A 12,630-nucleotide genomic window follows, 5' to 3' on the forward strand; every position below is an offset into this window, starting at 1 on the left:
GGATTGCGGTGCAAAGAGGTACGATGCGACGTGCGGTGCCCACAGGTCAAGTCCTCGATGACTCATACTGTGGCATGTAGAATTCCCTTAAGGGACCAGTGTGGTGTCTGGGGAGGCTATGGAGCAGGGCTTTGCTACTAGCCATAAGCAAAAGGATGACGGATCGAAAGTCAGCTATGGTGTCTCTTTTGGGAAGAATGGTTTCACATTCTTTAGTACAGAGAGCTGGTAACAAGCTGGGTGGGCTATCTTAGCAATGTGTTCCTTGAGGTAGTGGTTGGTGTCCAGGTGATTTTCCTTTATGTATAGGGAGAGATTGAGTATAGGTGTGTGATCTAATCCATGCAGATTCATTTAGGAAGCCAGATTTAAGAATAGTTCTTGCTTGCTGTTATCAGTGAATAACAGGAATTCCATTTTCCTGGGGTTGAGATTCAGGGTGACCATGGACATCCAGGTCTGAAGGAGGTGCAGGCAGTGTCTGAGGTGTTGAATGTCTGCAGTGGAGGAAGTTTTAAAATAAGGGTGATATTATTGCCATTTTAGTGAATTGTGATGCTGGTATGTGTGAGTAGAATTACAAGTGGGCCCCTGTAGAGGTGGAGGGTGACAGAAACTCAGTGGAAGCTTCTGTGTAGCTTAGAGGGGCAGTAGTACCAGAAGGCCGTGGTCATACTGATCTGTGGTTGGGAACGGTCTACCATTTGCAACGTACCTATTTCCAAGCTGCAATGTGACCTGAAAATGTGCATGAGCTGGCTTGCATTGATTTGATCTTGGAGTTGCGCGTACACTGTTTTTATAATTATCTTACCAATGAAGGGCAGGTGAGTGATGGGTCGGTAGTTGACATCATCAAGATCTAGTTGGGGTGCTTCAGAAGTGGAATGATTTCAGAGTAACTGATGTCACCAATACAGCTGACCTTCATCAACAGCTAAAAGGAGTCCACAGATCAACCAGATGTGTCAACTACTCTGGATGTGCCAGTCAAACATTTCCAAAGATCAAGGTAGAGTGTGTGTCAGATGATCAATGTCCAAAACTGTTGACAGTTTCCACTACTTATTTCCGCTTATTTTCCATTCAGTGGTGAAAGAAGGGATAATATGTACACCCTACTGCCTTGTCAGTTTTGAAATCATGATCCCAGTAAAGGTCCAGATAGTCTCTACTTCAAACATACACACACATGGTCAGTTCTGCAAAGTATGAATGCAAATTCATTGAACAGCTACACTGCTCTAGCTGCAGTTGCTGTGCATGTGTTTTCTTGCAGTACACAAAACCGGCATGTAAGTAAAATACAAAGGAAGTGTACCATATACAAAACGAAATAAAGAAGGATCCTTGATAAGAAAAGGGTCTGATCCAGTCTTGATTTTTGATCACACCGTTAGCGAGTAGGAGACCTTCATTTTATGGGCAACATGCAGTTCAAGTGATTTGCATCCTGAAACTATATTATCTCAAATCCACCATATCATCTTCTTCACCTGAAGATGAGAGGTCCACAGTCAGAAGTGAGCCACAGACATCCAATGTTGTTCCTCTACAGGTGTTCACACCCATAATCCACATCCGTGTCTATGTCACGGTATCCGATTTGCTGTTCCTGGGAGCCACCTTTCAGCCTAATTGGCAAGAACAATTTAGGGCCAGGTGGAGTCAACAGGGTAACGACATAGACATTTATACTGGCTCATTGGGGTATTCAGGAAGAACGACGCCGCATCAGACTCCTGATATACTGTGTTAGCCTGGACTGGACACTTGTGATGTGATCTTCCAATTTGAATAGGAGTGCGTGTCACATGATAAACTGAAGCACACCCTAGCATGCTTCCACGTAAACAACTGGCTCATTTGTTGAGGCTGGAAACAAATTGTTAGCACTGCAATTATGACAATTACAGCTTTGAAGAAGATACTTGCGGTAATAAATGCAGGCTGTGAACCTGATGCATTCTGTCAAAAGCTGCTACAAAAACTGAAGGAAACAGGATGATGTTCTTGCCATGGCCAGACCATCTCCCATCACCGAATACCAGGCAGAGGTCATGTGTCACCACAAATTCAAGAATGAAACAGATGAATCTATCCACAATGCTTATAGCATGTACAGTGCAGAGCAATAAACGAAACATATGTGATCCCACTGCGGCTTCCACCAACCTCCCCCATCCCCACTAGGAGTGTGCCAAGATGGGCCCATGCCACAGCAGGATAGGATAAATTGGGACATTTCCCTCAGCCAAAAGCACACCATTGCATCACAGAAAGACGAAGCACACTATTCACCCACTGCACCAAGTGAGAGAGGTCGCCACATGCTTCAGGTCACCACAATCATCTGAAACCACGTTGACAGGTGCAGAACACTGCAAAAAAATACAAATGTTTTCAGCATCAAAGGCAGCATGCAATTTGAAGACAAGGACGGAATACCCAAGCTAGTGCTGAACATCTTTATTGAAGGAACACTGGTTCTCTTTCTAACAGACACGTCACACCATAAAAGTTATGACCGGAGTCGATTTTGCTAAACTACCCTCAAACCTGATTATCTGCCAAATGACACACAGATCTACACATCGTTCAAAATTACTTCTCACATGTCTCTGCATCCTTTAACCGCAGCTCACACCACTGCTGGTAATGTCTATGTAGTGGAAACTCCTGGCAGCACTTAATGTCTCCAGAGCATCAGGTCGTCCAGAAAACTAGGTATGTTGCAGGTGTAGGATACTGGCCTGATGTGTAGTGAGCATGTATCCCTATTAGTGAAGTATAGGCAGTGTCTATGAAGCCAGGGCTCTCTAGAGGGGGTAGCTGTGGATGAGAAGCCAAGGCTTATCTAGGAGACATGCAAAGCTTATGCAGTACCACTATAGTCACAATGCACTTACACACATGAAAGAACCATACAGTGTTACAAAACTAAAGGTACTTTATTAGAGTAACACAAATACTAAAATACTGTATAGGCAAAACCCCAACTGGAAGTAAGTAAACACACTATTAAATACACATTAGCAATCAGTAAATAGCAAATAAAGTAATAGACATTGGTTAAAGCAATAGCAAATAGTGAGGGCCCTAGAGGAGAGCCAAACCAAAGGGGAATCCGTAGAGGGGAGCTGGAGGAACTAGGAACCACAGGAGGTAGGGCCCCCCCCATCAACCAAGGGAGCAGAGGTAATTACCTGGTTTTCCTCAAACCAACAGGAGGACTTTGGAAAGGGACTGTGCAAGACCCAGACAAGACTGGAAGAACCCAAAAGGTGGATCTTGGCAGAAAAAGAACTCCAAAGGAAGGGGACCAAGTCCAGTTCAAGATGGAGTGTCTGGTTGTGGCAGGAGTCCCTACCCAGCCTTCTGTGGAGGCAGGACCAGGTCGACGAAGAAGGTCAGCACTGCAGCACAGGAGCCAAAGAGGAGTCCCAGGAGTGATGCAACTAATGTCCAACGTCAGCGGTTGGGATTCAGTCAGTTAGTGGTGCTGAAAAACCACCAACAAGCGGCAGAGACGAAAGTTTGCAAGGATGAAGAGGACCAGCAAGGTCCAGGGGACTCAACCCAAGGAGGGGAGTCCGGGGTGAGCCTCGGCAGTTGGGAGCGTCACTACAAGAGAAGGCAGCCCCCAAAGGCGACCCACGGACAGTAGGCACAGGAATCGCAGACAGGCCCACTGACACCTGAACAGGAGTCCCACGTCGCTAGAGCTGCAGGCAGGAGACTATACGTTGCAGGAAGGAGTGCTGGAGGCCGGGGCTACAAAGAGCCTGAAGAGGGGGAGGAGGAACAAAAAAAGCCTTGGCAGCTGCAATCATCGCAGTGCACAGGGGTACTGTCCTGCAAGGAGAGGCAAAGGCTTACCTACCGTCTCCCAAGTTGGACAGCTGGTAGAGAGGACCAAGGGAACTACTCCAGACCACCACCTGTGATGCAGGATCCACGCAGCTCCGAAGGAGAGAAGATCCACAAAGCCGGTCACCATTACAATTGGTGCCTGCAGATGCAGGGGAGTAACTCCTTCACTCCAAGGGAGATTCCTTCTTGCTTCTTGTGCAGGCTGAAGACTTGCTGCCCTCAGAGGATGCACAGCTGGGGAAATGTTGCAGTTGCCGGAAGGAGCTAGAGAAACAATGTTGCACAACAGAGTTGTCGCTGTAGTTGCCGACTGTCGGCTCCTGGAGGGTCCAGTTGCAGTCCCGGTGGCCAGAATATGAAGAAACAGTGCAGGGGAGTCCTTCTGGAATCTAGCATGTCAAATCTGAGGACCCACCCAAGAGGGAGACCCTAAATAGCCCAGAAAGAGGGACTGGCCACCTAGAAGGGTGACCACCTATCAGGACGGAGCTGTGACATCACCTACCTGACCACTCAGATGCTCCCAGGGGCCTCTGCCCACCTTGGATTCAAGATGGCAGAATCGAGTGGTGAACTGGAGGAGCTCTGGGCACCAACCATAGGGTGATGATGGACAGGAGAGTGGTCACTCCCCTTTCCTTTGTCCAGTTTCACACCAGAACAGGAATCGGGGTTCCTGGACTGGGGCAAATCAGTTTATGCAAGGAGGGCACCAAAAGTGCCCTTCAAAGCATACCAGTGGCTCAGGGAGGATAGCCCTCCCAAGCCATGTAACACCTATTTCCAAGGGAGAGGGTGTTGCCTCGCTCTCCCACAGGAAATCCTTTGTTCTGCCTGTCTCTGCCTGAGCTGGTCAAGCAGCAGGAGGGCAGAAATCTCGACTGAGGTGTGGCAGCAGCGCAGACTGCCCGGAAAAAACCCAGAAGACTGGCAGGAGCAATGCTGGGGGTTCTCCAAGGAGCCCAAAGAGTGCATGGAATCAGATAACCAATACGGGCAATAGTATTGGGGTATAAATCTGACATGCTCGATACCAAACATGCCCAGGTGTGGAGTTACCATTATGTAGCTGGACATAGGTAGTGACCTGTGTCCAGTACACAGATAAAGTGGCTTCCAAGCACATACGAAGTCCAGGGTAATGGAGATGGAGTTAGTAAGGGCACCTTTGCTCATGCAGGGTGCCCTTTCACACAGGTACCTGCACCATGACCTCTAGACTTGGGGGGCCTACCATAGGGGTGACCTACAGTGACCAGGTGCAGCGACCTGTAGTGAAAGGGTGCAGGCTCCTTTTCATGTAGGCTGCAATGGCAGGCCTGCAGACAAAGTGTGTGTGGGCTCCTAAAAGTGGCACAATACATGCTGCAGCCCATTGGGAACCCCTGGTGCCCCAATGCCCTGGGTACTTAGGTACTGTAGGAAGCTGGCTCTGTATATACTATATCAAAATGAGATCCAGGGGCTCCCCAGAGCCTTAACAGAGGCTAAAGTAGATAATACTAATGCTCTCTTTGGTGGTACTGCGGTAGGGCATTTAGGCTTATCAGAGGATAGAGCAAAGCATTTGTTGTACACACACAGACAATAGAAGAAGCACACACTCAATGACAACTCCAGACCAATGTTTTTATTTAGCAAAAATATATTTTCTTAATTTATTTCTACAACACCCAAATTCAAGTTCAAGTTAAGTACTTCAATAGATTTGTATTTTACACATATTTTAATAGTACTTTGCTTGAAATAGATAATGTATACAGTTTTTGAAAAATTGACAATAATCTGTTTTAAAAATTGACAGTGCAATTTTCAGAAGGGTTCCGGGGGGGGGCGGGGGGGGGGGGGGGAGAAATGTTAGATCGTTTTGCAGGTAAGTATAAGACATGCAGTTTCAGTCTCCGGGTTTTAGGAAGTCCACCGGTTGGGGTTCAAGTTACCCCAAATACCCACCACCAGCAACACAGGGCCGGCCAGGTGCTGAGGTCAAAGATGAGCAAATTTAACATGGACGCCGATGGAGACAGGGGGTACTTGGAATCATGCCTGCCAGCAGGTATATACCCATGGCTCGGAGGGCAGACCAGGGGGAATTAGAGGAGCACTGGAGGGGCCACAAGTAGGCACCAAACACACACCCTCAGTGGCACAGGGGCGGCTGGGTGCAGGGTGCAAACAAGACATTGGGTTTCCAATGCTGGTCTATGAGAGAACCTAGTGGGTCACTCAAAGGCTGCAGGCAACATCTAGGCGAGTGTGTCAGGCACATCACCGGTTGGACAGGGAGGAGGGCCGCCTGCTGAATATTGCTGCACCGGAGGTCCGGTTCTCCAAGGCCTGGGAGATGCGGATACAATGTGTCTTTAGGCATCGGAAATCTTTGTCCGGAGCTTTGCAGTCAGGGGGGTCCTCGGGATTCCCTTTGCAGGCATCGTCACGGAGGGGTGGAGAGGTCAACCCAGGGCGGGCACTCGCTCTCAATCGCCTGGGGACCTTCTCTAGCTGGGTGGACCACCTGGACACGGGACGTGGGCGTCAGGTGCAGAGTGGTCAGGACTCACGCATACGGAGTGAGGTGGGAGTCCTTGGTCATTGGTTTTTTTAGACAGAGCCACTATTCTCAGGAGTTCTTGGTAGTTTTGGGTGCAGGGAAGTCCTCTGGAGTTGGACAGAGGTCGGTGGGCCTGCTGGACGCATCGCTGTGTGTTTGCAGTTTTTTGAAGCAGGAGACAGGCCGGAAGGTCTGGGACCAAAGCAGTTGTCTTTTTCCTTCTTCTCTACTGGGGATTTCAGCTAGGCAGTCCTTCTTGTTGGTCGTCAGGAATCTGGTGAGCTCGGTTCAGGGTGGCCCTTAAATCCTAGATTTAGGGGGGTTTTAGGGGTCATAGGGCAGTAGCCAATAGCTACTGTCCCAGAGGGTGACTACACCCTCCTTGTGCCCACTCCCTTTGGGGAGGGAGGCACAAACCTAATCCTATTGGTCCCCGTCCTCCAATCCAGGATGGAGGATTCTGCAGGGAGGGGGGTCACCTCAGCTCTGGACGCCTTAGGAGTGGTCAAGGCAGTGTGTATGTGCTTGGTGAGGGGTCCCCTAGCGTGGCATAATAAATACATGCTGCAGCCCTTAGAGACCTTCACTGGCCACAGGGCCCTTGGTACCGTGGGTACCTTTTACAAGGGACTTCACTGTGTGCCGGGGTTGTGCCAATTGTGGAAACAAAGGTACAGTTTTTGGGAAAGAACACTGGTGCTGGGTCTGGTTAGCAGGGTCCCAGCACACTTCCAATCAAAGTTGGCATCAACACTAGGCTAAAAGTGGGGGGTAACCATGCCAACAGTGGCACTTTCCTACAGGTACTATATACAAGGGCACCAGTATGGCAATTGTGGGGTGTGCAAAGTCCTTAGAGGTTGAGAGCACAATCACTGGGGACCTGGTTAGCAGGATCCCAGTGAAAACAGTCACAACACACTGACAGCAGGCAAAATGTGGTGGTAACCATGCCTCCGGCATCCCCTTCCTCCCTGCCCTCACACCAGCTTGTCTGGTTTCACAAAAGACCAGCATCAAACCCTTTGTGAGAGTGCTCAGGCAGAACTTTTCTGTTCTTGACACTATGGCTCAGACAACAACAGGGTTTTAAAGCCACCTTGGAAACACAAAATATTTCGCTCAAAATACTGGTCCAACATGGAGGGCAATTCAGCACATATTGAGTAGTCCTTTCTTCACCACCATGGACAGTTCTGGTATCTAACAAAGAGGTGGACAGGAGGGAATCGAAACAGATGTGCAGTAAGTTTGAGATGAGGATAGTCTTGTCTGGCTAACTTTTACAGTGCCTGACACTCATATTAAATAACGTCTATCCACTTTCTGTACTAGGAGACTTGGGATCTGCTCCTTAGATTGGCTGAGCACTACACACGGAGCCCAGGTCATGTAAGATTAAGAGCTTGCTCTTGCACCCCTGACAATTGTAAATGTGCCCATAGCGTTAATTTCTTCGTCTATCTGTTCCATCCTCATAGCACTCCTTAGCACTCCTGGTGTAGGAACTCACCTTAGTGATTCACTCTTTGTTATAGTAGTCCTGGCTGGCATCATTTGATGCACGCTTCACTGTCTAACAACTGCCTTGAACTGTAACAGCTGTTAGCGCAATGGAGGCAACAACGTTTGTGGCGAATTGCTGGCTTGCTCAGGATTGTCCCTTGGCGTATTTTTTAGGCCTTTTGGTATAGGGGCAAGAGCACACATTTGGGGCCTCCGCTTGTGGCCACTGGCAGTTGTAAAAACTTGGAGCTATCTTTTTGCACAATATTCAATCCTGAGGCATGCTTGGAATTTCACTAAATAACACTGAGTGGTGTGGGTTTTGGACCTAGAGAACAGAAGTATAATTGTTTGAGTAATGACTGTGTGCATATACCCAATTTTTACTTTAAGGAAAATTTGTATGTGTTGGCTTTTTGTTTCATGTCTTGAGTAGGCCTTAAAGGGAGGGGACGAAACACGTCGACCATTATATCTCGCGGAGTTCCTCAATTCATGCATAAGAATAAATCCAAGGATATAAGCATCCACGAACCTTTGCAACCGAGGTACACCCCTGTATGGGTCGAGATTGATGCACTGATTGAACTACCGCACGGTGGACTCTTTTCTTGTAATTGACCAGGAGACACCTATTACCTAAAATAGATGACAAGGACTATTAATGTATTTGGCAGACAATGTTTCTACAACAAATATCGGTGTATGTCTTTTTCTATGTCCATATGTGTAACTGTATTGATTGATTTGTTGTAAGTGATTTGAAATTGTGTGATACCATAACCAGCAAAATAAAGGCAAATTGAGATGTATATAAGGGATAAAGTAACCCCTGACACACATGATAAGGATACTGCAAGTCACTGAGTAGTCCCTTTATAAGATTATGGAACACTGATGTGACTTGCACTATCCTTATCATGTAAGACGGGGTACTATATACCATATAATAAATGGTCACACCCTCACCTTTTCCACAAACCACTTAAACCCTTGGTGCATTTTGTAAAAGAGAGCATGTTTGCAAACATTAAGAATAAAAATAGAACCTTTAATGCAAAAATAAATGCATGCAAACCTGTTAGATATTTGTTGCAAAAAGATATCAGAAACAATTCAATACAAGTCAGTTTTTAAAAAAAAGTTGCAGTAGCTCAGAATGTGTAGAAACACACAGAGTTTAACATTTCTATAATTATCTAAGAAACTAAAAAAAAAAAAAAAAAAACATGTTTTTTCTGCTAGTCAATGTAAGCTAGAAGAATAGAGCAGGAGAAAAAAAAAAAGCAATGCTTCATTTTTGTTGCTTTTAACTGCTGCTCTGTGACCTGATCTTCATATCACCATGGCTGCTGACTCTGGTCAGAATTCGACTGCAATAACTTATTACAGTTGAGTTTCGACGTGGTCTTTAAAAAAAATAAGAAATAAAAAATAAAAAATAAATCAGCTACTAGGTGTGTCATAAGTGCAGATTATAAAGAAATATAGAGACAAGAATTTATACAGAGATTGCAGAATCCAATGTATTATAAACAAATAATTTCCCCTCTGATAGCAAGCAGTGCCACTATATACGAAACCTGTAAGAGATACAATGATTGTTCCTTTATTTTTTCTTTCACCACTACAAATGTCACATTTTTCCACAGATGATTTGAAAGCAGTTGTAGGTTTCTTCCTACCAGTACTCAACAAAATGTGTTCCATGTCTGGCATTCTTACCATAGTAAAATCAGATAACAGTATACCCTCATGTGGAGATGAATTCGCTTCTCGGCTGGGTTTTAAGCACCACAACATAACACTGTGTGGCCTAAAGTTCATGGCACAGTGGAGTGCTTTGTGGCCAACCTCAAAATTACACTTTAAGTTGTCAAAAATACATGCTGCTCCATTTCCAATATAATTTTCCAAACTCTACACAAGTAGAGAGAGAATGCTTGCAGTTCTACTGGTGCCTCCCCTGCTGAATTCAGGTCAGGAACCAAAATGTGCACCAAGCTTACTCATCTTCCTGAAGGATCTAACTCGAGATTACTGTGGGTGGTACAAACATGAAACATTGTTAACAAAAAAAAAAAAACACAAGATGAAGTGTTATGCCGATGCATGACAAGACCAATCCACATGGCTCTTCCAAGGAGGCCTTGTGCTTTCTCAGCTCGAAGCAATCGCAACGATGACCCCTCATATGACGAGTGTAGGCAGCTGGCCTTGTGTGTGGTGGGTACCTAAGGCACTTACACCTTATCCCAGGTCCAGGTATCCCCTCTTAGTGAAGTGTAGGTAGTGTCTAGAAGCCAGGCTCTCTAGAGGTAGCTGTGGATGAGTAGTCTTATCTAGGAGACATGCAAAGCTCATGCAATACCACTTACACACATGAAAGAAAACACTCAGTTGTACAAACATAAAGGTACTTTATTTTTGGCACAAATCACCACAAAATACTAGGAAAGTAACCCACCCTTAGGAGTAAGTAATACACTAAATATATACACTGGTAATCAGAAATAGGCATAGAAATGGTTAGAAAATAGTGCGAACAGTAATAACCAATAGTGTCCCTAGGGGGAGCACAAACCATACACTAAAAAAATGGAATGCGAATAAGGGAACCCCCACCTAGGTAAGTGTAGATGTGTAGAGGGTAACTGGGAATACTAGAAAACCAGAGAGGCGAGCAACACAATACCCCCCAGCGACCAGGAATACAGGAGTAAAACCATTGGATTTTCCCCAAACCACCCAAAAGGAGGAAAAGTAGAAAACGAAGACACTCAGACAAGACTGCAAGGAAACCAGCAGTGGATTTCTGAAGAAAGAAGACCTGTGTAGAGAGGGGACAGACCTGTGGAGAGAGGGGGACTGTCACCATGAAGTCCAGGAGGAGTAGCAGCTACTACACACCCCACTGTAGTTGCAAGAGTTGGTCGACTGTGATGAAGAACAGGTCAGCACTACATGCCTCGAGCCATAGAAGAGTTCCAGAGGGATGCAGATGGTGTCCCACGCTGGAAGGAGGATTGCAGAAGGGTGTCTGTGTAAGAATTCCACCAACAAACCTGGGCAAAGGCAAACTCCCAGTTAGTGGAAGAGGGGTGCTGCCAGGGACCAGCAAGGTCCAGGAGACCTCAACCCAAGGGGTGGGGAGGGGGTGTGTGGAAGGGGTGGGGGTCACAGGGGACCCTCAGCGTCGCAGAGTTCACAGGAGCAGAGGCAGCACCCACAGGAGTCCCACAGGATGGGGACACAGGAGTCACAGAAAAAGCCCACGCAGCAGGAGGCTGTGCTTTGCAGGATGGAATGCTGGGGGCTGGAGCTACACGTCACCTGAAGATCCCTTGGAGGAGATGCAAACAACCCTTGGCAGCTGCAAAGGACGTGGTGCACAGGGGTACTGTCCTGCCTGGGGAGGCAAAGGCATACCTCACCATAAGTTAGACAGATGGCAGAGAGGACCAAGAGGACTACTCCGGACCACCACCTGTGATGCAGAAGCCACGCAGCTCAAGATGAGAGGAGATCCAGGCAGCTGGTCGTTGCTTGCTGTAGGTGCCTGTGGTTGCAGGGAAGTGACTCCTTCACTCGAAGGGAGAGTCCTTCTTCCTCTTGTGCAGGCTGAAGAGTTGCAGTCTTCTGAGGATGCATGGGCAGGGAAATGTTGCAAAGATGGCAGGAGACTTAGAAACAAAGTTGCAGCAGAGCAGCGTTTGTCGGTTCTTGGGTCCAGTCGCGGGTACAGTGATCAGAAGTCGAAGCAGATGAGTCCTACTAAAATCTTGCACAGCGAGTCTGAGGACCCCCGATTGGTCACCTAACCAGGTAAGCACCTATCAGGAGGGGGCTATGTCATCACCTGCCTGGCCACTCTGATGCTCCCCAGTTCCCTGTCAACCTTGGAAACAAGGCTCTGGAGGAGCTCTGGGCACCATCCCTGGGATGGTGATGGACAGGGGAGCAGTCACTCCCCTTTCCATTGTCTAGTTTCGCGCCAGAGCAGGGACTGGGGGGTCCCTGAACCGGTGTGGACTGGTTTATGCACAAAGGGTACCAAATGTGCCCTTCAAAGCAAACCAGTGGCTTGGGGAGGCTACCCCTCCCAAGCCAGTCTCAACTACTTCCAAAGGGAGAGGGTGTTAACTCCCTCTCCCAAGGCAAATCCTTTGTTCTGCATTCCTGTGCTTGATTAAATCAAGCAGCAGGAGGGCAGAAACCTGTCTCAGGGGTGGCAGCAGCTGGTCTGCCCGGAAAACCCTGTAAGACTGGTGGTAGCAATTAGCAATGCTGGGGGGTCCTTTAAGGAGCCCTCAGAGTGCATGGAATCATACTTCCAAAACTTACAACAGTATTGGGGTATGATTCCGACATGTTTGATACCAAACATGCCCAGGTTCAGAGTTACCATTATGCAGCTGCAGATAGGTTGCGACATATGTCCAGTATACGTGTAAAATGGCGTCCCAGCGCACACCAAGTCCAGTAAAATGGATCTGGAGTTTGTGGGGGTGCCATCATACACAGGTACCTGCACCCTGCCCTCTGGGCTGAGAGGGCCTACCATAGGGGTGACTACACCTGAAGTAGTGACCTGTAGTGAAAACAGGTGCATGCACCCATTTGACGCAGGTTGCAATGGCAGGCCTGCAGAACACTTTGCATGGGCTCCCTATGGGTGGCAAAATAACTGCTGCGGCCCA

General features: G+C 47.4%; 1 protein-coding gene across 2 annotated transcripts in view; it reads right to left on the bottom strand.

Annotated features, from left to right (window-relative positions):
• DCUN1D4 (defective in cullin neddylation 1 domain containing 4) overlaps positions 1-12,630 on the bottom strand; it is a 227,473-nt gene that overhangs the window by 201,985 nt on the left and 12,858 nt on the right. The window contains exon 2 of one of the 2 annotated variants that reach the window (XM_069201476.1): positions 8,466-8,569. The exons of the other annotated variant lie outside the window; for it this stretch is intronic. The gene's annotated coding sequence lies outside the window, so the exon portion shown is untranslated. The remainder of the gene's footprint in view (positions 1-8,465; positions 8,570-12,630) is intronic. 2 annotated transcript variants of the gene reach the window in all.

The sequence above is a fragment of the Pleurodeles waltl genome, chromosome 1_2 (assembly GCF_031143425.1).
Source record: "Pleurodeles waltl isolate 20211129_DDA chromosome 1_2, aPleWal1.hap1.20221129, whole genome shotgun sequence".
Lineage (NCBI taxonomy): Eukaryota > Metazoa > Chordata > Amphibia > Caudata > Salamandridae > Pleurodeles > Pleurodeles waltl.